The sequence below is a fragment of the Chelonoidis abingdonii genome, chromosome 7 (genome assembly GCF_003597395.2).
Source record: "Chelonoidis abingdonii isolate Lonesome George chromosome 7, CheloAbing_2.0, whole genome shotgun sequence".
NCBI classification, from domain to species: Eukaryota; Metazoa; Chordata; order Testudines; family Testudinidae; genus Chelonoidis; species Chelonoidis abingdonii.
The window spans coordinates 52,629,224-52,656,779 of record NC_133775.1 but is presented as its reverse complement, the minus strand read 5'-3'; positions in this window follow the sequence as shown (position 1 = coordinate 52,656,779).

The following is a 27,556-nucleotide window of genomic DNA, read 5'->3' as shown; positions in this document are numbered from 1 at the left end:
AGACCAGTTTGGAGGAGTTGGAGCAGAGTGGATTGGTGTTGGAACAGAGAACAGTTTGGAGGGAAGCAGAGGAAAGTTTGGACAAGTGCTGTGGTGGGCTAAGAAGACCAAGACTCTACATAAAGGGACACCTGGTTTGTGCAGAGGGAGGGCAGGAAGCCCCCACAAGCTGAAGGGCAGGAGAGGAAAGTAGCCCAGGGGAAGGAACTGCTAGTTCAAGTGGTTTACCACTATCCCTAGGGCCCCTGGGCCCGGGTCCCTTCCTCTCTACTCTCCTCCTCTGGGACACTAGTGGGGCAGTAAATATCCCAGTTCAGGGGCAGGAAACGGCACCCTGAACCCCCCCCCCCCCAAGAGAGACAGCATGAGACCCATCATAGTAGTGTCGGCAGTTTGCCACAGGCAATAATTACTTTTGAGTTACTTTAGTATTCATCTTTGTGAATTCATTCTTTAAAAAAAACAAAAAAAACCAAGGAAGTTCTTAGACGCTAATGTTAAGATGCAGTTAAGACATAGTACATATTAGTAATTTAGGGTATAGAAAAACAAACAAAAATTCACAGTATTCCTGTTGACTCCAAAACTCTGTTTCAGGCACCCCACAGGGGAAAATTGTGTGTATGGAAGGCGAGTTTATTTAACATGGGATCATAAGCACCAATATCCATCCAATAACCATTGTATGGTTATTGCACAGCATCACTGCATGGTAGAGTACCTTAAATGTGGATTTCCATACCTTAACTGCTTGGATTTCATTTTCAATGTTAATCTACCTGACTCTCTCTGTTGAGAATGTTTGTTTATTTTAGAATAACTGCTCATCCCTGTAATGTATTTTACCCTAAATTAAATATGTGCACTCAACCTTAAATCCACTATACCATGGCTTTTGTCTGGCAAGATGTACATTTTGAAAAGGCAGGATTTCCCTGAAAGTGTAGACCAAGGCACTTCGTAAACTCCTCTGAACACAGTTGTACTGAAGTGTCCTGGCAATCCGTAGAATAAATATAAACTTTTTCAAAAGCATCTTAGAGTATGTCTACAGAGCAATTAAGCACCGATGGCTGGCCTGGGTCAACTGAATTGGGCTTGCAGGGCTGTAACATTGCAGTGCACTTTTTCAGGCTCAGGTTGGAGCTTGGGCTCTGGGATACCCTTCCTTCCCCATCTCTAGGGTGACCAGACAGCAAGTGTGAAAAATCAGGATGGGGGTGAAAGGTACTAGGCACCTGTATAAGATAAAGCCCCAAATATTGGGACTGTCCCTACAAAATCAGGACATCTGGTCACCCTATCCACCTCCCTGGGTCCCAGAGCCGAGGATCCAACCTGAGACTGAACATCTGCACTGCAATTTTACAAGGCCTCAGCCTGAGCCCTAAGAGACCAAAGACAGCTGTGGGTGTTTAATTGCTGCTTAGACATACCCTTTGTGATTTAGGAGTCAAAATCACTTGCACAATGTGGTGGTCCCCTTCTGGTGTTATCTGGACCGGTGATCTGCTCGGTCACTCCAATCCTTGACTCTGGGAGCCAGTCTTACCCTGCTCTGCTGTGAGAACCCCCACTCCTGGGCTGTTCACGCACAGCTTCTAGCATGTAAGCTGCTCCTTGGATTGTGAAAACGAATGACGCTAGCCAATATCTGCAGTCCCAGATACAACTCCAGGAACCTCTGTTTTGCAGTGTCCAGTTATGCCCGCTGTACGCTGTAAGCTTATGAGTTTGTCAGTTTAACAAAGAAATTGATATGCACCAGGCTTGTTATCCCAAGAGAAGTTTCTGACATGCTTTAAACCAAACACATTGCCTCAAGTAGAATAAACAAACAGATTTATTAACTACAAAGTGATTATAAGTCAGAGCACAAGTCTGTTTTGGTCAAATGAAATAAAAGCAAAACACATTCTAAGCTGATCTTAACACTTTCAATGCCCTTACAAACTTAGATGCTTCTCACTACAGGCTGGCTGGTTGCTCTTCAGCCAGGCTCCCCCCTTTGATCAGCGCTTCAGTCACTTGGTGGTGAGGTCTGTAGATGGAAGTGGAAGAGAGGAAGAGCATGGGAAATGTCTCTCCTTTTTATCATGTTCTTTCTTTCCTCTTGGCTTTGCTTCCCCCCTTCAGAGTCAGGAGAGCATTACCTCATCACAGTCCCAAACTGACCAAAGGAACGGGGGGGTGACTCACTTGAGAGTCCAATAGATCTATTGTTGCCTAGCCCAGTGTCCTTTGTTCCTGTGAGGCTGGGCTGGGTTTGTCCCATACATGCCCTGATGAGGTTTGAACTGCCCCTTTGCTTCTGGAGAGGTTTTTTTTTTTTTTTTTTTTTTTTTTTTTTGCCTGGGCTTGCTTTAAACCCATGAGGACACATTTTCAGCCTCATAACTATGTAGATGAAATTAAAACCTATAACAACGATTACTATAACATTACCATAACAACAATGATCAGTATATCATAAGCCTTCTGAAGACACCCAACATGACAAACTTTGCATTAGATACCATACAATCATATTATTAGGATGAACATGGGGGTGTAGGGTGTTCCTATGAGGTACAGAATATCACACACACTTTACAAAACTTTATCTTAGAGGTCTTTAACTCCATTGACTTTAGTGGAGCCACTTGTGACTTACACTGATGTGAGAGGAGAGTCAAGCCCTTTTAATTGAGATTATAAAGAATAAAACTTACCAAATGGAAGATGGCAAATTTAGAAAGTGTTTTCTAAAGTTTTTAAAAGGGGATTTTAAAACAAGAGTAGGTATTTGTATAGCTTATTTAATATACAATGGCATAACTCTTGGAGTATCAATATCATTTAGAGCATCAATAAGACTCCATTTTAGAAACCTTCCTGCTGCCTTTTCATTCTCTAAAGCTCATGTATGTCAAATACAGCTCCTGAAGAGTCCTGTGTGTTGAACTTCCCATCTGAAAACAAATAACACTTGAAAGAGCTTCTGAGGATGGAAAAATCTTTTAAGCTAGCCAATGGGGAATAGTAAACACTTATCTACTATTCCAAAATTAACAGATCACTGTTTGGTACAATTACCAACACTGTTATACATGTATTGGATGTTGATGGTATGTTCTAACTGGTGCTATTATACTGTATGTAGAAAATTAACTTAGAAAGAAAAATGCTGTTTTGCTTTCCACCTGATGCTTATTGTAGCTGTCTCATGGCCAATACTAATGTCCTTGACTTCAGTTGAACATATTATGCAGTTGTACACATATGAGTGCTCTAGGGCTTTGTCTAACAACATAGATGAAGTGTTGTGTGTAAAAGCAGGATTTAAAAGTGCACTAATAAGAGCACTAATAAGAGCACTGTTATAGAGTCTAAGCCACTATCTAGTACCATAATTAAAGCCTCTGAGGGTGATGCCTCATTAGTGTGATGAGGTTTGTTATAGCAGCAGAGAATCCTGTGGCACCTTATAGACTAACAGACGTTTTGGAGCGTGATCCAGACTAACACGGCTACCCCTCTGAGGTTTGTTATGTCTCTCTACCATAAACATCTTCACAAGCATACAGTACCACAACTTCACTTCAAAGAATAGATGCCTGGGTCTCTCAAACTTCCCTAATCTCAAAAGTCCATCTTTATTTTGGACCCAAAGTTGCATCCATTGCATAAAGGTTTTCTGTTCTTTTAGTATTGAAAACTATTAATATGACAGTCTGAACCATAAACCTGTGGTCATAGTTTTGGTAGCATGCACCTGTTCTAACTTCACAGCGTCTTAAGATTCTTCACTATTGTGCTGTGGGTTCTTCAAGTTGATCTGTCCCATATTCTCTCAAGTCTGTCTTGGCATGTCTAAGTAATATTGCAAACCAGATGCAGGAAAACAAATTAACACAGGGCTTCTTCACCACTCTGCATCTTCCTTTTTCTAAGAATTTGCAGTGGAGAACATACAGAATATCCTGTCATGTCTTGAATCCTGAAACCTTCCTGCTTCTACGGGACAATATGCAAAGGTTAAAGGTGTTTTTAACTCTTAATGTGCATGTTCAATGGTTTATAGTTATTTTGTACGCTGATTAAGGACAAATTTATCTGCAGAAAGCAGGCATCTCATTTAAAAATGTCATTGTGCAAATGTCTAATACTATACTTTGCCAAGGTGCAGCTATGTAGAACATGGATTAAGTTTCACTATAATTAAACAAACATTCAGCTCGAAGTGTTCTGGGGCATATTGGAGATGGTACTTTTTTCATAGCAAGAACATCAAAAATGGCATTTTTCTTCCTGGTACAGCAACATGTTGAAATCATCCTAACAATGAGGAAATGTCAATTTACGTCTATAAGAAATGCTTTATACCATGTAAATTCCTTTGGAGAAGATCGGAACAGACATATAGTAATGAAAAGATGGCATGACTTAAGATAACCAACAGTAGAGCCATAACATCAGAATTCTTTGAATCCATTCTAGGAAGGAAAGTGAGGATTCTCTCAAGTTCAAAGAAAACTGTCAACTAGTGGCTATAAATATTGTTGTGGCCCATATAATTGAACACAGTATTATAGGTTCTCTATCTGCTCCATGTGACTGATGGATTCCTGCAGGTGGCTAATGTGAAAATTAAAGTAGGTAATACCTGGGATATCAGAGGCTGCTGTGGCCAAGGTGGATTCAGGTTGCTTGAGTGCTAAGAAGACCTGCAGGAAATCCCCAAACATCCTACCTTTAAACCTCACCATCCAACCTCCAAGAAATATTGTGCCTGACTACTGGAACCCCAGAAGATGCCCTATAGCTCTATATCTTCTGAATACAAAAGTACTAAAAGTAAGAGATCTGCCTCCCCTTCAGAAACAAAATGGAACACAGCTGATGGATATACTACAATGGATGGCCACAGATACTGTTGAAATTAAATCAGCAGTTCCCACCCTACAGACCACCATGACTGAGATTTGGAGTGCACTGTAAACTTTTTCCACATGGACGGTGAATCAGAATACAGAATTTCTGAAGTGGAAGATGATTTCAGAGAGGACAAATTACATGTTATGAAGAACTAATTATATCAAGACTATTCAGACCAAGTTGGTTGAGCTAGAAAGCCACTCACAATGATGTAATATCAGGATTTGGGGATTATCAGAGGGAATAGAGAAAGGTAAACCCTTTGAATTCGTCCCTAAACTAACTAAGTTGTTAAATCTGCTGGTAGATGTCCATTTTGATATGTAATGGGCACACTTGACTGTTGTTTCTAAACCAGCTCCAGGAGATTGGCCTCGAGCACTGACTGTGAAGTTCCTGAAATATACCACAAAAGAGCTTATATTGCAGAAGTCCAGAGGAGAGAAAAAAGGTTATGGGGAGAACTAACAATTAAAATACTGATCCCCCTTCTCCCACCGCCAAGATTATGCCTGTGCTGCGATTCAATGAAGGCAGCTTTTAACCAAGTGAAACAATTGGGCAGGAAGATGGACTCAAAGTATTTTATTAAATACCCAGCAGTGCTCCATATTAAGAATGGTAAGATGATGATACTATTTGGTTTACCTCAGGAAGCAGAAAAGTACCTCAATCTGCAAATTCCTCCCTGCAAGAGGAGACAGCCTAGGGAATAATCCAAGCATACTGAATTTATGTATTGCTCTCTAAGATCTGATATGGCTGCTCTAAACAAGTTGATAGGCTCCAGTTGATATTGATATGTTAATTCCTCCTTAAAGGGTCACTATTAACGTACTTCCTATTGCCTTAGCTCATGGGAAAGGAGCATCAATGTAAAATCTATCATTGCTTTATTAAATAGTGCTTTCTTATGGACTAATGTGTCAACTTCTATTGGTAATAGGTGGTTACTTTAGTAGTTCTGTTTGGGGCCCTAGGAACTTGCCTCCAGAGCGATCAGTCCAGCAGGGTTCGATTTACTGCGTCTAGTGAAGATGCAATAAATCAACCGCCGAGTGCTCTCCCATCGACTCCGGTACTCCACCGGAGTGAGAAGCATAGGCGGAGTCGATGGGGGGGAGGGTCAACAGTCAGACACCACAGTGAAGACACATAGCTGAAGTTGCATAACTTAGATCGATTTTTTTCCCCCTCTCCTCCCAGTGTAGACCAAGCTTAAGTTTCACCTGATCCAGCTGCCCTCTCTGGGTGTTAAGTGTGTATTTTTTTAAAACAGATTATTCTTGATTGTGTGGTACTAATGAATATTTCTCTCTCCATTGTTTTCAATTAGTTAATTCCTTCTTCTGCCTCCCCCCATGTTACTCTTTCATGTTGGGAATTTCCTTCTCACCCCTGCAGAACATATACTGGGAGGTGACACCCTACCCCAGATCATATAACTTTGGTTGCTTGCGTACGCAAGAACTGTGTGCTGCTCCAGAAAATTAGCAGTTTCTCATTTATTCACAAAGTGACTTCATATTTTTATCTGGTATATTTTAACAATGATGGCTGTGATAATTTTTCTCCTCAGATATAAGGGGTTTTAATAACCCTATAAAAGAGACTATATTCAATTCTTAAACAAAGAGAATGTTGACATCGCCATGCTTCAGGAGGCACAACTGACAGAATTTTAAAGCTTCTAAACTGAACAGATTGGATAGGCCTCTCAATTTGTAGTTGCTTTGATTCTGAACCAAGGGTTGTTGCTATACTAATACATAAACATTGAATGTTAATATTTTGAGCCCAAGGTCTGAGGGTGAGGACAGATTTACTCTCATCAAGGCTGATATTGGCAAGTCTATAATCATCTTTGCCAATCTGTACAGGCCAAACCAGGATGATTTCAAATCTTTCATAACTTTTTTGAGTATCAGTGCCATGGGCCATCATTAAGGATATGAGTCTGTCACAGAGCTCACCTCTGTGACTTCTTTGGCTTCCTGGAGCAGCTGTCAGCCCCCACCCAGAAGCAGTGGAAAGACAGGACCAGTGGCTGCAGGCCAGCAGTCAGCCTGCAATGCCCCCCCCTTCCCTTTGGGGTATTTTTAGTAAAAGTCACGGACAGGTCACAGGGGCAATAAACAAAAATTCAGACTTTCACAAACTCTGACTTTTACTAAAAATACCCGAGACAAAAACTTAAAACTTAGCCATCATCCTATTATAGCTTGAGACTTTAATGAAACTCTAGACCCAGTCCTTGATATTCTGTCTCTACATAAAAACACAAATACTTGCCAGGTACTTAATACATGGCTGATTTAGATTTATGAGGTGTGTGGAGATTAGATAACCTACAGTCAAAGACTCTAGTTTTTTTTTTTCCTGCAGCTCATTCAACATTTTCAAGATTGGACTATTTCTTAGTGTTGCAAGACTTGATCGGTTTTGTTACTGACTGTGGCATTGGTACTTCAGTTATATTTGACCATGCTTCTATGCATGTGTCTGTTAAGCCTTCAGGGTATGCACCCCAAATAAAATATGGAGATTAAATACTTCTTTGCTTTTTGATACATTTGTTATTTCAATCCAGCAGAAGTTAGAACTTTCTTAAAACAAATGCCCCCACTGCTTCATGAGGTGCCACACTTGGGAAAGTCTTTAAAACCTTCATTCAACATTTATCTTTGTTACTTGAAAAAGAAATAGAGAAAATACCAAATTGATACTCTTGCAAAAGAAATTTAGGCCTTGGGTGTAGAATATGCTTCTGACCCCTCCCCAGAGAAACTCAGAACCCACATCAATCTGAGATATGAAATTTACAAACTTCTGTCCCAAAAAGGATGAGGTTGCTTTATTCTTTTTGAAGCAAAACTACTGGGAATCTGAGAGCTGGCAAGCTGTTGGCACACACACTTAAGCAAAGGGTTAACAAAATAAGATTTCTACTATTCATGATAGTAGCAATAAATTATATACCTCCCAGTCAGATATTAAACAATTTCAATAGTTTTATTTTAAACTATATTTAGCTGAAGAAGGAATCAACAAAGATGCCAAAGATAACTTCTATTTTAATGGATTGCTACAAATCTGCTTTTCATAGAATATCACGGTTGGAAGGGACCCCAGGAGGTCATGTAGTCCAACCCCTCCCTGCTCAAAGCAGGACCAATTCCCAACTAAATCATACCAGCCAGGGCTTTGTCAAGCCTGACCTTAAAAACATCTAAGGATGGGGATTCCACCACCACCCTAGGTAACCCATTCCAGTGCTTCATCACTCTCCTAGTGAAAAAGTTTTTCCAAATATCGAACCTAAACCTCCCCCACTGCAACTTGAGAACATTACTCCTTGTTTTGTCATTGCTACCACTGAGAACAGTCTAGATCCATCCTCTCTGGAACCCCCTTTCAGGTAGTTGAAAGCAGCTATCAAATCCCTCCTCATTCTTGTCTTCTGCAGACTAAATAATATCAGTTCCATCAGCCTCTCCTCATAAGTCATGTGCTCCAGCCCCCTAATTTTTGTTGCCCTCCGCTGGACTCTTTCCAATTTTTCCACATTCTTCTTGTAGTGTGGGGCCCAAAACTGAACACAATACTCCAGATGAGGCCTCACCAATGTCGAATAGAGGGGAATGATCATGCCCTTCGATCTGCTGGCAATGCCCCTACTCATACAGCTCAAAATGCGTTAGCTTTCTTGGCAACAAGGGCACACTGTTGACTCATATCCAGCTTCTTGTCCACTGTAACCCTAGGTCCTTTTCTGCAGAACTGCTGCCTAGCCATTCGATGCCTAGTCTGTAGCAGTGCTTGGGATTCTTCCATCCTAAGTGCAGGGCTCTGCACTTGGCCTTGCTGAACCTCATCAGGTTTCTTTTGGCCCAATCTTCTAAAATATCTAGTCCCTCTGTATCCTATCCCTACCCTCCAGCATATCTATCACTCCTCCCAGTTTAGTGTCATCTGCAAACTTGCTGAGATTGCATTCCATGCCATCCTCCAGATCATTAATGAAGATATTGAACAAAACCGCCTCAAGAGCGACCCTTGGGGAACTCTGCTTGATACCGGCTGCCAACTAGACATGGAGCCATTGATCACTACCCATTGAGCCCGACGATCTAGCCAACTTTCTATCCACCTTATAGTCCGTTTATCCAGCCCATACTTTTTTAACTTGCCGGCAAGAATACTGTGAGAGACCATATCAAAATCTTTACTAAAGTCAAGGAATAACATGTCCACTGCTTTCCTCTCATCCACGGAGCCAGTTATCTCCTCACAGAAGGCAATTAGGTTAGGCATGATGTGCCCTTGGTGAATCCATACTTACTGTTCCTGATCACTTTCCTCTCCTCTAAGTGTTTCAGAATTGATTCCTTCAGGACCTGCTCCATGATTTTTCCAGGGACTGAGGTGAGGCTGATGGACTGTAGCTCCAGATCCAGAACAGCTCAGGCCACCAGCACACCAAGTGCATTATGAGGGGCGGCCTGTGCCGGGCGCCATATGCGTTGAGGGCGAGTTAGCTCACGGCTTCCTTTGGTGGGCATTGCCTGCGCGAGGTTCGCGAGGGTCTCACGGTTTCAGCAGTAATTTCGGTGTGCAGGTACGGCCGAATCTGTGGGTCGGAGACCTCCTGCGAGGCAGGCCCGAAGCCTGCTTTCCTGTGCTTGAGGGCACTGAAATCATAGAGCTGCCCTTGCCCCGATCTCTCTCCTTCCTTTTTTTAAAGATGGGCACTCTATTAGCCTTTTCCAGTACCAGACCCCTCGCCGCCATGAGTTTTCAAAGATAATGGCCAATGGCTCTGCAAACACATCCGCCAACTCCTTAGCACCCTCGGAGTGCAGCGCTCTGGCCCATGGATTTGTGCTATGACAGCTTTTCTAAATGTCCCTGTCATAAACAGATAGTTAAGGGTTATGTTTTACCTGTAAAGGGCTTTGAGCTCAGTAACACCTTGCTGCACCTGACCAGAGGACCAATAGGACAACATACTTTCAAAATCTTGGTGGAGGAAAGTCTTTGTTTGTAGCTTTTTGTGGGTGGTTGTTGTTCCTCTTGGGAACTGAGAGACCACGACGTCAATCACAGCTCTCCAAACCTTTCTGAATTCCAGTCTTTCATGTTTCAAATTGTTAAGTAATAGCCAGGCAAGGGGGATTAGTCTTTATGTTTGTTTTTCTTAACTTGTAAATATTTCTTTTTGGCTGGAAGGATTTTACATTGCTGTTTGCTGCTAACTTTGAAAATCTATGGTGGGGGGGGCTCCCTCTGGTCTATATGAATCTGAGTAAGATACCTGTAAGCATTTTCTCTGATTTATCAGAGATAATTTTTACCTTTTCTTCTTTAATAAAAAGCTTTTCTTTTTAAGAATTGATTTTTCCTTGTTTTTAGATCCAAGGGGGTGGTTGGTGGGGAAAGATGGGGGATTGGTTAAATTCTTATTGTTTTAAGATCCAGGAGTTTAATACTGGTGTTTCACAGGGAACTTGCGATGGAATCTCCCAAGGCAAGCCCAGGGAGTTGGAAAGTCTGGGGGGGGGGCAGGGAGTGTGCCAGACACTGAATGCTGGTGGTGGGCAGACCGTTACCAGAATCTAAGCTAGTAATTTAGCTTAGAAGTGTTCATGTAGGTCGCACTTTCCGTCTCCCAAGTTTCAAGTGGCGAAAGAAACCTTACATGATGCAGCACGTGTGGGATTTTTGGAACCAAAAGCCAGTTAGATTTTTTTTTCTCTCCTTTTCTAGTGCTTGGAAAGCAGGCCTGAGGCACAGAAGGTGTTAAGTTTTTTAACAAGGGTCTTTGCTAGAGAGGTTCAAGTGGTGAGCACGCAGAAGCAAAAAAAGGGATTTACAAATTAATTGTTTCTTTCTTTTCTACCTCTCGGGTATAGCTAGTTAGAAATCTCTGTTAACGCAAGCAGCCTGAGCGGATGCATCCCAGGTTTTCAGTGGAGTGCAGGGGGGTTGGCCAGCACCAAGAAAGCAGAAAATGAAGTGCCAAGGAAGCAGTTAACAGGAAATGGGCTAGGCTGATGCGAAGAGAAAGCAAGGGCTGCCACAGGAGAGAGCTGGAGATAAAAAAGAGAAGAAAGTCCAAGGGTGACCACAGGAGAGCTATGGAGATGGAGATTCAAAGGAGGCCCAGGCAGGGCCCTGGAATAGAAAGCAAGAGGAATGGAACAGCCCAACCCATAACAACCCTTCTCCATACGTTCCCCATCCAGAAATCCCCTGTCAAGGCAGGTGATGATATGGGCCTTATTAGAAATTGTGAAAGAGCCTGCCTTGGGTTAACCAAACATCTCTACAGACCAGAACATGATAGAGCTGAGGGCCACAGCCTCAGTGGACCTTATCAGAGGGGCGCTGAAAATGCCTAGGCGACGAATGAAGAATTATAACTTTTTCAAACCAAAGGCCAGAATCAGAATGGGACTAACATCATGAGCATTGCCCTGTCGGCGGTTAGGACCGCCTAAGGTGGAAACCAGATGTTCTCATTTACCAACACGAACTACCACATTGGAAAAGAATTGGAATGCCTGAATATCAGGAGCAAATGCTAACTCTTGCAGAGCCTGTCCTTCCTAGTGCAAATAAAGCAGTTTTTAGAGGGGGTTCCGAGGAAAGAAAGGTATCTTGATGGGGAAACCCAAAATAGAGCCAGATGGGTGGAATGAGAGGAGAAAAAACTACTAGCAAGGGGGCTATATCACAGAGGGTAAACGAAAATAAACCCTTACTTACCGGGGACAAACCCCCCCAAGACCCCACTATACCAAGAAAGCCCCAGACATCCTATTTGTCCCACTCCACCAGTCTCCAGCAAAACTCGCAGTTGGAACCAGTCAGCTGGGCGTATTTTAAATTAATTGACTGGGACATTAAAGGTCAACTGCCAAAGAACCCAACCGGTACAGTTCAATTCACCACCATCACACCACAGGATCCCCAGGCCCAGATGCCTCTCAAAAAATTACCTTGGAGCGAAGGAAAACCTTGAGAAGTGGGCGGACAGAATGTATTCATGTGAGAGACACGGGGGCACAAGTGTCAGCTACCTACCATCCTTAAGTGAACCCAAATTCATAACCCAGAGGCCCAAGTGACAATTCAACCATTTCATGTCAAAGTCTTTAAACTTGCCTACAGCTAAATTGCCCCGGTACAGTACAAGGTGTCAGGAAATGTGGACTTTTGCAGTCTATGACAATCATCCCCATCCCCTGCACTGGGGGAGACTGGGCCAACCAGGTGAAGCTGGCGAGGGGTGAGGGCTTGGTGACACCGCGCCAAAGCCCAAGCAACGCTTCCACACCCATCTCTGTTCTGACCGCTCCACAAGGGCCAAGTCTGTGTTACCAGAGGACCCAGACAGAGGTGGTTGGAACCGGCATTCCCTGCAACGACTGCAACAAGCCCATAGTTGCATCGTCCAGAACCGGAATGGCAAAACCAACCGCACACAGAACATTTGCCAAGCACTGACGCCCAGCGCTTGCAAACCCATCTACCACTTCCAAGTTTGCCAGGACACCAGCGGGCCTGGAGAACTTGGGCCAAGAGCAGCAGACACCCTTAACCCAAGAGCTCAGCCAGGAGCTTGAAGTATCATATGCCCCAGTGCGACAGCACGTCACAATCAGCGAAAAAACCCTCACCTCTACATCCGCTTCCAGAGGACCAGCCCAAAAGCCACAGTCAAGGCAGGGGAAACTGAAGGCTCCGCCTCAAGGGACAGTTTCCAGGCTGAGCAGGAAGCAGCATGACAGCCTTCAGAAAGCTTTGGGCAGTGAACAGGAGCCCCCACCCCTCCCAGCTCCTCTAACCGTCTGGGTATTGTTTGTGTAAGACAAGGACTTTTATACAGGGATCTCTTTCTGGTGGACACAGGAAGAATGGCGTCCCTCAAAAAAGTTGGGTAGTTCCTACTGTAGGGGTAAAGCGTTGAGCTTAGCTCATGATCAATCCCAGTGGCCATTTGGGGTGGAAAATTAGAACAAGGACCGGTTGGGGAAGTCTTTCCATGAGAGGAATGTGGCAAGGACTGTTATTATGTCCGGTCCTTGTAGGTGTGCAATGAGTGGGGGAGCCCCAGGTCAAAGCCCCTCTCCAGCACTTCCCCAATAACTGGGTCCATTTAGCGGTTAGATTAGCTGTGGATATTCTGGTCCTTTCCCAAAAAGACCGTCAGGGGGAAGCAGTACATACTGACTTTCCTGACTTGCTACCTGTGGCGGAAGCGGCTTAGCCTAAGCAAACACCAGGGCTAAACTGTTTTGTGCCAGGCCTTAGCAGACATTTTGCAGGGTAGGTTGGCCTCCGACAATCTTACAAGATTCGGGAACTAATTTGCCTGGCGGACCATGAAAAGAATCTGTGAAGCTATGGTTGAATCACTTGGTTGCTCTCCTTTACCACCATCAACAATTGGCTGGTGGAGAGGCTTTATGGAACTTGGGGCCATATATGTAATATTCGATAAATGAACACTCCAATGATTAGATTAGTGTTTGCAGGCCTCCTTTTGCCTACAAAGGCTGTACCACATCCCAGTTTTTAAAAGGGGTTCTCCGACCATTCAAACTTGTTATGGCCACGAAGGTTAAGGGGGGCCATTACAGTTGGTGAAGCAGCGAATGGGAGGGTTACGCCTTCTTCCAGGGAACTAAACATTCTGGATTTGTAAGCAGCCTACAAACACTCCTCTGACACCTCTTTAGCCCTTGCCAAAGATAATCTAAGGGATGCTCAGGAAGAGCAAAAAGGCCTGTATGATAAACATACCAGAGAGCATTCCTTCAAAGTAGGGGACCAGGTTATGGTCTTGAAGGCACAACAGGCCCATAAAATGGAAGCGTCATGGGAAGGGCCATTCACAGTCCAAGAGCGCCTAGGAGCTGTTAACCATCTCATAGCCTTTCCCACCTCAACCCTAAAGCCTAAAGTGTACCATGTTAATTCTCTCAAGCCCTTTTATTCCAGAGACTTCAAGGTTTGTCAGGTTACAGCCCAGGAAGGAGATGACTCTGAGTGGCCTGAAGGTGTCTAGTACGACGGAAAAAGTGATGGTGGCATGGAAGAGGTGAATCTCCACAGCCCTGGAATGTCTGCGGCAGCAACAGATCAGGGAGCTGTGCACTAGCTTCGCCCCAGTGTTCTCAACCACCCCAGGATGGACTGAATGGGCATACCACTCCATTGACACAGGTAATGCTCACCCAATTAGAACCCCCCCTATCGGGTGTCTCCTCATGCCCAAGCTGCTATAGAACGGGAGATCCAGAACATGCTACAAATGAGTATAATTTGCCCTTCTAACTGTGCATGGGCATCTCCAGTGGTTCTAGTTCCCAAACCAGATGGGGAAATACGCTTTTGCATGGACTACCGTAAGCTAAATGCTGTAATTCGTCCCGACAATTATCCAATGCCACGCACTGATGAGCTATTGGAGAAATTGAGAAGGGCCCAGTTCATCTCTACAATAGACTTAACCAAGGGGTACTGGCAAGTACCACTAGATGAACCCGCCAAAGAAAGGTCAGCCTTCATCACTCATGCAGGGGTGTATGAATTTAATGTGCTTCTTTTCGGGCTGCAAAATGCACCTGCCACCTTCCAAAGACTTTGTAGATGGTCTCCTAACAGGATTGGGAGAATCTGCAGTTGCCTACCTTGATGTGGCCATTTTTTCTGATTCCTGGGCAGGACACCTGGAACACCTGGAAAAAGTCTTTTAAGTGCATCAGGCAGGCAGGACTAACTGTTAAGGCTAAAAAGTGTCAAATAGGCCAAAACAGAGTGACTTACCTTGGACACCAGGTGGATCAAGGAACGATAACTCTCCTACAGGCCAAGGTGGATGCTATCCAAAAGTGGCCTGTCCCAAAGTCAAAGAAACAGGTCCAATCCTTCTTAGGCTTGGCCGGATATTACAGGCGATTTGTACGACACTACAGCCAAATTGCTGCCCCACTAACAGACTTGACCAAAAAGACACAGCCAAATGCAGTTAAGTGGACTGATGAGTGTCAGAAGGCCTTTACCCAGCTTAAGGCAACACTCATGTCTGACACTGAAGCTAAGGGCCCCGACCTTTAACAACTCCTAGTAACACAGATGCGTCTGAGCGTTGTGTAGGAGCAGTTAATGCAGGAGATCGTATCAAGATTTCATCTGTCGTGTTTCAGCAAAAAAACTGTCTGAGAGGGAAAGCCATGGTCAATTAGTGAAAAGAATGTACGCCATGTGTATGCCCGGAAAAGCTATGCCATAAGTTGGGCATGGCGTTTCCAGCTACAAACCACCATGCTCGTAAGTGGCTTCATACTGCCAGGGAAACAACAACAAAAAACTGCTTCGATGGAGTTAGCTTTCCCAGATTTTGACTTTGAAATCAACACATTCAGGAGCTTCTAACAAGTAGCTGATGACTGTCCAGTGAAATTTCCCAGAATCAACTGGTTAAAAATTGTCCTGAAATGTGGAAAATATGTAGTTTTACATAATTAGTAGTAATGTAAAGTGCATGTTTTATTAATAGTATCTCTAAATCTGAAGAAATCACGCCAGTGTGGTGCACACTGTCTGAGATTAGGCGATGTCATAAAAGCATTAACTCTTAACTGTTACCTGATAAAGGGTTAAGAACTCAGTAAACCTGGCTGACACCTGACCAGAGATATAGGGGACAAGTTACTTTCAAATCTTGGTGGAGGAAGTCTTGTTTGTGCTTTGTGGTGTTGTTGTTCGCTTCTCGGACTGAAAGGGAACAGAATCAATCCAGGCTCTTCAATCTTTCTGAATCAGTCTTTCAGTTCAAATTGTAAGTAAAGCCAGGCAAGGGATTAGTCTTATGTTTGTTTTCTCACTTGTAAAATGTTTCTTTGCTGGAAGGATTTTTACTCTGTTGCTGTAACTTTGAATCTCAGTGCCAGCAGGTCCTCTGGTCTATAATGAATCGATACCTTGTAAAGCATTTTCCATCCTGATTTTACAGAGATAATTTTTCTTTCTTTAATAAAAGCTTTCTTTTGTAAGAATCTGATTGATTTCCTTATTTAAGATCAAGGGGTTGGTCGACTCACCAGGATGGTAGGGGAAGAAGAGGGATGGTTAACTTCTCTGTTTAAGATCCAAGGGATTTAAATTTTGTCACCAGGGAATTGGTGAAGCCTCCCAAGGCAGCAAGGAGGGAAGCTGGGGGGCGGGACAGAGGTGCGCCAGACATGAATTTCTGGCTGTGGCAGGTTACCAGATCTAAGCTAGTAATAAGCTTAGAAGTGTTCATGCAGGTCCCACTTTTGTACTCTAAAGTCAAAGTGGAGAAAGAACCTGACAGTCCACACCACTTCTTTCTGCCCACGAGGCTGTCACCACTCCCCATGCTTGCTGCCGTCAGCAGTCTGGGAGTGACCTTGTTCTGGAAAGACAGAGGCAAAAAAGCATTGAGTACCTTCTTATCCTTAAACTCTTGCTAGCTGCAATTCCCGATGTGTTTGGCCTTCTTAATTTCACTCTCAGCAGCCTGAGCAATATTTTTATACTCCTCCTGGTCATTTGTTCAATCTTCACTTCTGTAATCTCTTTTGTGTAAGATCAGCAAGGATTTCATGTTAAGCCAGTGATCGCTGCTATATTTTACTTTCTTCTAACACATGGGATGTTTGTCTGCAACCTCAATAAGGATTCTTTAAAATACAGCCACACTTCTGGACTCGTTTGCCCTCATTCTTCCCAGGGATCCTGCCAACAGTTCCTGAGGGCGCTCAGCTTTTTCTGAAGTCCATGGTCCATATTTCTCTGCTGCTCGCTTTTCTCCCTTGTGTCAGGATCCTGAACTAGACCATCTCATGGTCACTGCCTCCCAGATTCCTATCCACTTTTGCTTTCCCTACTAATTATTCCTGGTTTGTGAGCAGCAGGTCAAGAAGACCTCTGCCCCTAGTAGGTTCCTCCAGCATTTGCACCAGGAAATTGTCCCCTACACTTTCCAAAAACTTCCTGGATTGTCTTTGCACCGCTGTATTGCTCTCCCAGCAGATATCAGGGTGATTGAAGTCTCCGATGAGAACCAGGGCCTGCAATCTAGCAACTTCTGTTAGTTGCCAGAAGAAAGCCTCCTCCACCTCATCCCCCTGGTCTGGTGGTCTATAGCAGACTCCCACCACAGCATCACCCTTGTTGCTCACACTTCTAAACTTAAGCCAGAGACTCTCAGGTTTTTCTGCAGTTTCATACTGGAGCTCTGAGCAGTCATACTGCTTACATACGATGCAACTCCCCCACCTTTTCTGCCCTTCCTGTCCTTCCTGAACAGTTTATATCCATTCATGACAGTACTCCAGTCATATGAGTTATCCCACCAAGTCTCTGTTGTTCCAATCACATCATAGTTCCTTGACTGTGCCAGGACTTCCAGTTCTCCCTTCTTGTTTCTCAGGCTTCTTGCATTTGTGTATAGGCACTTAAGATAACTCGCTGATTGTCCCACTTTCTCAGTATGAGACAGGAATCCTCCCCTCTCCTGCTTGTGCTTCCTCCCGGTATCCCATTTCCCCACTTATCTCAGGGCTTTGGTCTCCTTCCCTGGTGAACCTAGTTTAAAGCCCTCCTCTGCCTAGTACTCCTCCTTCTTGGAATATCATCCCATGGTCAAAGAATCCAAAGCCTTCTCTCCGACACCACCTGCGTAGCCATTCGTTGACTTCCACCATTTCATGGTCTCTACCAAGGCCTTTTCCTTGCACAAGGAGGACAGACGAGAACACCACTTGCACCTTAAACTCCTTTATCCTTCTTCCGAGAGCCATATAGTAATCCGCTCAAGGTCATTCTTGGCAGTATCATTGGTGCCCACGTGGAGAAGCAGGAAGGGGTAGCGATCCAAGGGCTTGATGAGTCTCTGCAGTCTCTCCATCACATTGTGAATCCTAGCTCCTGTAAAACAGCGGATCTCTGGGTTTTCCCAGTTGGGTAGCAGATAGATGACTCAGTCTCCCTGAGGAGGGAGTCCCTGACGACCACCACCAGCCTCCTTTTCTTGGGAGCAGTAGTCGTGTCCCATCCCTAGGACAGTGCATCTCATGCCTTCCAATCAGTGGAGTCTCCTTCTGCTCCCTTCCATCAGATGTATCATCTAGTCCACTCTCTGCATTAGTACTTGTGGAAAGAACATGAAAACAGTTGCTCACCTCTTTCTTCTTCTGGAGGTCACATGCTGCCAAATTTCTTCACCATCCTCCTGTCCCTGCTGCACAGCCTGCTCTGATTCTTCAGAACATTGTGCCCATAGAAGCATATCCTGACAACTGTCCAGGAAATCTTCATTTTCTCTTATGCAACACAGAGTCTATACTTGTTTATCCAGACCTCAAACCTTCTCTTCCAATATGAAGACCAGCTTGCACTTTGTACAGACAAAGTCGCTTCAGTCCTGTGTGGCACAATCTGTGCAGGTTACAACAGCTGAATGCTTACCTTCCATATTACTTTCCTTCTAAGAGCTTCCTCAGCTGTTGCAGTAACTATTCAGAGAAGCCCGCAAGATGAAAGCCGCAGTGGGCTCCCCCCCGGCAAAGTCCCTCTGTTAGCCTCCGCTTTTTGCCACCTTTTAGACTTTTAGACGTCTCTCTAGAAATAGTAGCACTCTCTCAGGATATAAGAGAAATGAAGATCAGAAAGACTCCTAGTGCAGACGGGTTCCCAATTGAATTTTACAAAAAACTCTCTGAAACTCTAAAGTTCCCACTATGCGACTGGACACAGTTCTTGTTTGTTATATGCTAGAATAAGGAGCAGGCTGACCTAGAGGCGGATTTGAGTATGGGCTTCTTTACTGCAATACTTGTTCCCCTTGACCCAATTGACGAGTAAGGACTGGATTAGTTACAGCACCCCAAAACCCCTTATTAAGTCATAGAAACTCCCATACTATGATCATACCCACCCCTCTTGACTGATTAAAGCATTATACTTCTTATACACACATTTTTACCTTGAAAATACATTTCTTTGCAGTAATTTGTTGCTACAAATTCCCTTAATCTGCAATTCTCAGGGGAGGGAGGAAGGGGCCATGACCCAGAGCTCACTTATGTAGCGGGGAAAGGAAGGGAGGACGGATAACACTTCTTTACCCAAAAGAGATCCTTTAGATCCCCACATTTCTTATGCAGCTGTAACACTTATCAATCCTTACCCTTTTCCCCTCCCTTTTCCTTGTTAACACTTTATCTGTCAAGCAAAGGAATAGCATGTGCCTGTGGCTGTGCCTACTCCCTGATACCATGCTAGCGGACCAGTGGTTTTCCATGTTTTTACTTAACCCTTATGTATCCCAACATTATACACGTAAATCCAGTTGGCTTCCTTCATAATAGACATGGCGCAGATAATTTCCATCAACTGATGATATTACCACTTCCAGAGATTCTAAACTCTAAAGAATGCTTAGCTGTCAGTTCTTTAGATGCTCAAAAGACCTTTAGTGCCAGGCTGTGTGTTGGCAGAACTTGGATCTGGTAAACCAATTATTGACTGGAGTAAGTTTTTATATTCTAACATGATTTCTGGGGTACTTACCAAGGCTGGTATTTCCACCCCATGTCTGTTACAGAGAGAGAGATGAGGCTGAGACAGAGCGATCCAGATACAACACTTGTTTTCATGAAAAATCCAGCAAGCTTTTTCTGTATTGTTAGTACTAAAACCTCTTACTCTGAGAAGAGGGAAATGATTAAATTACACTTAGGGTTTAACTTCAAACATCTAACGTGAGAAATAATCTTATAAATGACCCATCTCTTCCCACAGATGCGCCCATGCCGATGTGCCTATGCCCAGTACAGTCATTGGGAGCTCTGGTCTTGAATTAGGTCATATATCCCTGTGACATACCAGGACACAGTCCAGATTAGTAGGGGGCTGGCACCCCTGCCCTGTAACATGGGGTGCCCTTTGCAGTGCTTATTGCTGTAGCCTCCAACCTGGCCTGCTCACAAACAGCCTCCCACATGTAAGTCACTCCTCTGTGTGTGTGTGTGTGTGTGTGTGTTTGTGAGTGCTCCAGCCAGCCACCCCTTCCAGCCAGCCAGCCCTGCGCTCATACCAGCCTTCATTATGCTTCAGGGTGACATCAAAATACCCCTAGTTCTGGATCTTCCCCCCCCACCCCGAAATGTATGTCCTGTACTGCCCAGCCGGCTCCTGGACTGGACAAATACATTAAGTCAGTTATTCCTTTACGGGAGTAACATTCCAGTTTCTTTTAAACAGTTACCCAAACACTCCAATTTAAACACACTGGATTTGATAAAACAGTATCTATAAAGAGATTTTAAGTGAATATAAGTAATGAGGCATACATTTCCCCTTAATGTACATTTCCACAGTCTTGAATTCTGTCTCTGTACGTACAAGCAGTAGGCGTCACTGATCTCCGTTATAACTTTTTAGACATGCTGACTTGAATGGAATTACTCCTGATTCTCAAAAGAATCAGGCCCAATAATTGAACTTGCACTAAAAGAGGATAATATTATAAACTTACATGTAGAAAAAATACATATTAAATAAAATACTAATAGCATGAAAAGGCCTTTGCGGTTTGGAAATGACTCCATGAAATCTTCAAGCACCATTGCAGCTCAGGGGGGACCAGCTAGATCTCAGCTAACCCTGGCTGACTCACAATCTACTGTGTTAAATAATTCTTCTGACATAGCTGTTTTTGTAGGCAGAGTGTGACATACATTTACTATGTTGACTTGAGATAACACAGTTACCATTATGTCCCACCAGATAACTAATTTTAGTGCATGGTATTTCAGTAGTACATGTGGCTACTGTGCTGAACTTTTTAAGTTTATATCTCTTTACACAAAGGCAGTCTTTTAAAAAAGGCTTGAAATGGTACCAGATCCTGCCTTCGGTGAATGCTTGTGCATGGGAGCAAGGATGAAGCTTAGAGAATTTCTCCTCCTTGTGTCCTGCATGGTCCCATGGAGAATTCTGGAAGTTCTCATAACAGGGTGTACATGGCTGCTTCATACAAAAGGAGCAGATCAGCAGCTGCTATAAATAGCAGCATGCCTTAAAGTTGAGTGGAGGTCTGGCTACAGCCTCTGGCTGAAAAAAACTGTGAACCTTAGCAACATAGGACATGATACTCCTAAATAGTGTTCTGTTTAGGAGTAATACTGCTCTAAGGGAAGGAAGAAAACAGGCCACTTTCAACCTTGTCCTTTATTAGCACAGAAGGGCAGGATTTGGGCCATGCTATTTGTCCTGAAATACTGAAAGGCAAAAGCCTTTGAACTTTGCAATAGTACAGAGCTCCCTATTTGGACCCCAGTTCAGCAAGATGCACATACCTAACTCTATGCATACGAGGACCTGAAGTCAAGGCTCACATCCTTAAAGTCAGGTATTTGCTTAGTAGGGCTGGCTGGAAAACAAGAGTTCAGCCCCCTACAAAATGTAGAGGTTTTAACATTTGTTTTGACTTCTCGCTAGAGACACAGATACCAGAGAATGGCCAATCACTAGGTGTCTAGGGTATTGATTGGGGCTGTGGGAAACTCAGGTTCAAGTCTCTTATCTGCCTGATTTGGAGCCCAGACTCATATCTGGGTCTTCCACAGACCCAGAGCCCTGATCGCTATGCTCTTGGCTATTCTGGGATGAGTTTCTCTCATGTTGACCAGAAATTCCATCCTTGACCTGACAACTTCCCAATTACTTTAGTCAAAACCAGTATGTTCCCATTAAGCATTTTGGTTTTAATAGGAAAAAAAACTGTCTTTTTTACCAGCTCTAGTGCTTAGGTACCTTGCTAAATTGAGGTATTAAGGAAAATAATCTAAAAAAAAAAAATCAGGAATCAGCTGAGTATAACAAAACACAATAAGGACCTGTGAAACAAATGACAGTGGAGTCACTTCATCTACTTTTCGTTTAATCAGAAATAATGGGATCTTTATCAACTCTGAGCACACCTACCCACTTGCAAATAGCTCCATTTGCATCAGAGGCTGGTGACCTGCACAAATGAGTTACAGCTAGCCTTTGGTTATATATCTTCCTTGCTCTGGTTATGAGTTTTAATAAAGAAACGTTCCACTTGGTTCCTGTGCCTGAAGAATGAGGAATAGCTAAGAGAGGGGGTGGAACATATGCAAATATCATTGTATACTGTAGCTGTCTACAGTAAAACTAGAAATGAATGCATAGACTTGGGTGCTTTATCCAGTCAAAATAGAAATTGAGATTAACAAGTTTTATTTAGTTAGTGCTATAATGCGAAAACTGAATCAGCTTTAACTGTTCTTATTTAAGGGGGGAAAACCTATTGTAGGAAAGGAATATTGACTGTTTCTGATTACAAACCAAAGGCAAAATAAGTCAACAAGAGAGGGGTGAACAATTTAATCTGTTCTTCAGACTTCCAGGAGTAACAGATTCAAAACCAGACTCTTCTTTCCATCTGTTTTTGTTTGTATAAAATACCAGGGTGGTGTTCTGCAATCTTCAAGGAATATCTGACAGAACTTCACCATTCTATTGAAACAGAAACAGAATGAGGTGGGGTCGGGGAGAGAGGGAATGGTCTAGAGTCTGAAACAATTGAAATTTAAAGAATGCTACCAGACTTCGCAATATGCAGCTCATTTATGCTTGAGCTGCGTGTGTTGCTGCAAGACCACAGAACTTATTTTTGTGGCACACCATTTGGCTTTCTTTATAAAAGTTGAACTATAACATTAGCATAGATATTTGCAACTGTTACCTAAGAGACTTTCTGAGGCCTGCCTCACTTCTCTGTGAAATTATTCTTGCATGGCATTTGTAATTATTTCTGTCAGGGAAATGGAAACCTTGCAGATATTTAATAATGTGCCTTGGAGAGCATGTAACCTTGGCGATATGTGTACTGTACCTTTGGATAATGGAAATTCTTCAGATAGTTCCTAAAATACTGTGTGTGGGGTTGTTTTTTTTTTCCCCTCATGATAGCTAAATTCTTCCCAGTGACAATGTTTGCCCTTGGCAAAACAAATTTTCCTACATTTATAAACATCATATGAAAAAAGAAATCAGTAAAAATTGTTATATGTCTGACTATGAAACTTTCTGCCATTCATGCATGACAAAAAGTGCTGCTTAGTTAATAACATCTACATTACAAAGAGTCTAAAAAGGCATAATTTATTCTAAATTCTTATATTTACATATGAAAATAGCATTTTCCTGAACCTATTTTCAAAAGATTTTTTTTCCCTTTTCAAATTTTTAATGAAACATACCTTAGAAATTTGGAAATAAAACAAGAGGAGAATTCACACTGACTGGAATTTCCAAAGGGGACTAAGGGATTTAGGCCTGTTTGTAATTCACTGCCAATATACTTTTATTTGATGGAAAATATACATCATCTTGTATCCAACGCTATTTTGGGGTAAATTACTATAAAGAATGTTCCTGTATTGTTCTCGTGTCCCTATTTTCTTTATGAGTAAGGGGTAGAATTTTTGAGAGTGCATAAGCCCTAGTTTTAAAAGTGATTCTGACACTTAGGCTCCCAAGTAACTCCTACATTTAGATTTCTAACTGATGTAGGACTTTTTCAAGACTTCAAAACCTAAAATACGTACAACTAGAGTTGAATTTTGTAAGTGCACAAATATCTCACAGGGCAGAAGGAGTAAAAGACAATCAAGATAGAAAAGAAAACTAATAGAAAAATGTCTTTTGTCTGACTACCAGGCCCACTGGAATTACTGAGTTATTCTACAAACTCTCTTCTGTGACTTGTCCTTCAAACAGCACCTTCTTCACCTGAAACAGCAACGTTTCTGGCTTCAGGGACACATGGTTACTCACTGGGGGTCTCCTCATAGAGCTCACTCATTCATTGCAGCCTGTGCACACCTCAGCATTCCTGCTGGCTGGGTCCACTCTCATGGAAAGGGATGGGTAATATTCAGAACAGGACACATTCTGATGATCCTCATCAGCACAATTTTCAGACCACAACCAAACACATACCTGATTTTTATTTAAACAAAGGCCACTTTATATTGCTCTGCCAGTGTGAAGGAGCCTTAAGTACCATACATAAGCCTTACATACCAGAGTGATGTAAAGTGGCTTTAATGTAAACAGGCGGCTAGATCTGTTAGGCTCACCAGTCTTAGCAATGGCCTTTTAAAAATGAAAACAAATACTGTCCTGTTTCTAAACAGCATTTAAGCACACTAGTAATGGATCTTAATCACATGCTTCACCAGAAGCTGCACTGCTTGAAAAGTCCCATTCTCAAATTTCAGAGGTCAATTTTTTGGCAGCAGTTCTTTCCTCATCCTGAGGAACACCTGGTCTAAGTTCCTTAGTTATCCAAAAAAAGAAAAAAAAAGGCTTGGGAAATCCTCTCATTTGCATATGTGTGTGAACATAATGAGAACAGTCACATTTGATATTAAGGCTACATTTTATAAACACTTTATAAAAGGTTAACAAGTGTCTGGTTACAGGCAACCTAGTGATCTGTTGCACTCTGTAACAATTGGATAATCACTTCTGTTCACTTATGAAATGTATAAAGGGTAACAAATGTATATTTTAATAAAACATGTGCCCAAGAAACACTATGGTCTATATAACACAGTCCTTATCTAGTGTAGTTTGTTAAAGTGATTATCAGGATATGATCCGAATCCTTAGGGGAGGATTAAAAATCAGTGAATATTAATCACTTATAAATAAAGACCTATCTTAATTGTGATTTTTTTTCTAGATATCTCATTAGGCCTGGAGAAGACAGTTAAGACCCAAAAAAGAAGAATATCTCACTCTTTACACACTTCTAGATCTGATCCCATACTAGCGTTAACTCTCACTTTTTTCCTCAGCATTTTTCATTTTAAGTGTTTGTACTTCTATCTTTCTGGCAGGACAGGAAACACAAAAATATTGAGGAAAGAGAGGAGTCTCATTTGAATAGTGCGAGTATGAACTTCTAAGTATCTGATCTTTTGAGATCTTAATTGGATTGATCCTGAACTCCTGACCTAATAATTGGCAAACTTTAGATAATCTTCTGCCTTTCCTCTATTGCAAAGTTAGTGAAGCTGCTTTTAACAAAACAAAAATAAATACCATCCTTTTTTAAGGGGTAATGGAGACAATACTGAGGACTGAAAGTCTTTGTACAGCACCTAACACAAGGGGCCCTGGTCTGTGACAATGGTTCCTAGGTGCTACAGCAATACTAGTAAGCCCCTTATTCAGCCTCAGAACTGGCAAGCTTCCCTCTTCTGGGTCTCATACAAAGATGGTTGAAGTAAATGAGAAGTGACTTCAAAAGCTTGGGTCAGGCCCTCTGCCTTATCAGCCTTCCTCAACCTTCTTTGGAATATCCATTTGCTGTCTGGTCTGTTAGGTAAGCCTGCCAATAAATGGGCCAATTATTATGGTTTGTGTCTGTCCACTAAGTCTTGAATAAGATTAAACCTGATTTAGCAAGAACCTTTTCCAAATCTCACTAAAGTCAATAGGACCCTTTCCACTGACTTCTATGGGCATTGGATCAGACCTCTAGCTTAACATCTGTTAGACTGACAAAAAACACATTCAGTCACTATCATTCTGTGACTGGTGACTCACTGTTTCAAACAGTGACTCCAGTGTCATTCTTGTGCATTACCAATGCTGGAACTGACCCAGTATCTCTCTGAATATCAACAAGTTAAAAAAAAAGTCCTTAAAGAACTGAGCATGACTATATTTTCAAAATTCTGTCTTCACAGATAACAAGAAAGCTGCTTACTATCATGCCACCAAGAGGAAAAGCCCATGAAACTGGCACTTTATTTTAAGCATTTTTTTTTCTGCCTGCAAATAGAAAGTGTCTGTTACAGGCAGCTGGCCTTGTCAGAGGCTTACCTTTGATCAAATATCTCCTAGCCGAGACTGATTTTTTTTAAGAAAGGGGGAAAAAGGTGATCCGGGTAACTACAGACCTGTTAGTTTGACATCTGTAGTATGTAAGGTCTTGGAAAAATTTTTGAAGGAAAAAGTAGTTAAGGACATTGAGATCAATGGTAATTGGTACAAAATACAACATATAAAAGGAGCAGAGAGTCCTGTGGCACCTTATAGACTAACAGACATTTTGGAGCATGAGCTTTCGTGGGTGAATACCCACTTCATCAGATGCATGTAGTGGAAATTTCCAGGGGCAGGTGTGTGTGTATATATATTTAATATTATATATTGCTGCAAGCAAGCTAGAGATAACGAGGTAGTTCAATCAGGGAAGATGAGGCCCTGTTCTAGCAGCTGAGGTGTGAAAACCAAGAGAGGAGAAATGTCTGTAGTTGGCAAGCCATTCACAGTCTTTGTTCAATTCCTTGAGCTGATGGTGTCAAATTGCGGATATGAACTTGAAGCTCAGCAGTTTCATCTTTGAAGTCTGTCCGACGTTTTTTTGCTGCAGATGGCACTTTAAGGTCTGCGATACGTGTGGCCAGGAGGTTGAATGCTGCTCTACAGATTTTTGATATTATGCCATCGTATAACTGATTGTGTCCTGTTATCCTTTTCGTAGAGATTCCAGGTTTGGCCGAGTACACTACAGAGGGCAAGGCTGCATAGTGGTCTATAATTAACATTGTGGTATGTGCCAGTGTGATAATCAGCACAGAGCGAAGAGGTGGTTGGGGGGGTCTTATTTCCTGCCAAGGGAGAGGTGCTTTAGATAACTAGAACACCATGACTCAATTAGAGCACACTGACTTCAGTCAAGGTGATAAGAACCTGCTTTCTAGTCTAGATCATTAGGGAGTTTAAGGAGGAAGGTTGACGAGATAGAGAGGTATGAGTGCAGTTGAATTGAGTTGGTAGGAGTGCTGCGATGATTGTGAAGTCCAGAAGAACCCTAGTAAGGGCACCACCGGGCTGGTGTAGAAGGAGGCAAGAAGCGCCTTCACCAAGCGGAAGGGAGAGAGAGGAGAGTGAACCCAGGGAAGGACCGCGAGTTCAAGTGTCACCACAACCTCAGGGCCCCTGGGTGTGGACCTGAGACGAGCGGCTGCCGCAGGTCCCTCCTTCCCATACTCCCTCTCCAAGGACACCTAGTGGGGTACTATTAGCAACCGGGTTCAGTAGGGCAAGCAAAGCTACTACCTCCAGAGAAAGAGAAAAGCGTGAGACCCAGCAGAACAGTAGCGCAATTGTGCATAGCAGGTAAGAACGCGGTGATGGTGGCTATCGAATTAGGTTCCGTGATGTGTGTCTGGTGTAGAAGGCAGAGTTTGCACGAGGTGCGGATTGGTTCCTGAGACGGAACTGGTGTGCTGAGTAAGCGGTCGGATATTGTTTCGTAGGCAGAAGTTGTCTGACGGATTAGTCTGCCACCCAAGGCCTGTGAAGTGTGGGATCATGCCCAGGATGGTTTGTAGATCCCTGATGATCGTTGGAGGTTTTGCTGGCGGCTGTATGTGATGGCCAGTGGAGATATGACACCATAAGCTCAGGAATTGAACAAAGACTGGAATGCTTGGACAACTACAGAACCAGTTTCTCCCTCTTGGCTTGTACTACTCAAGCAAGCTAA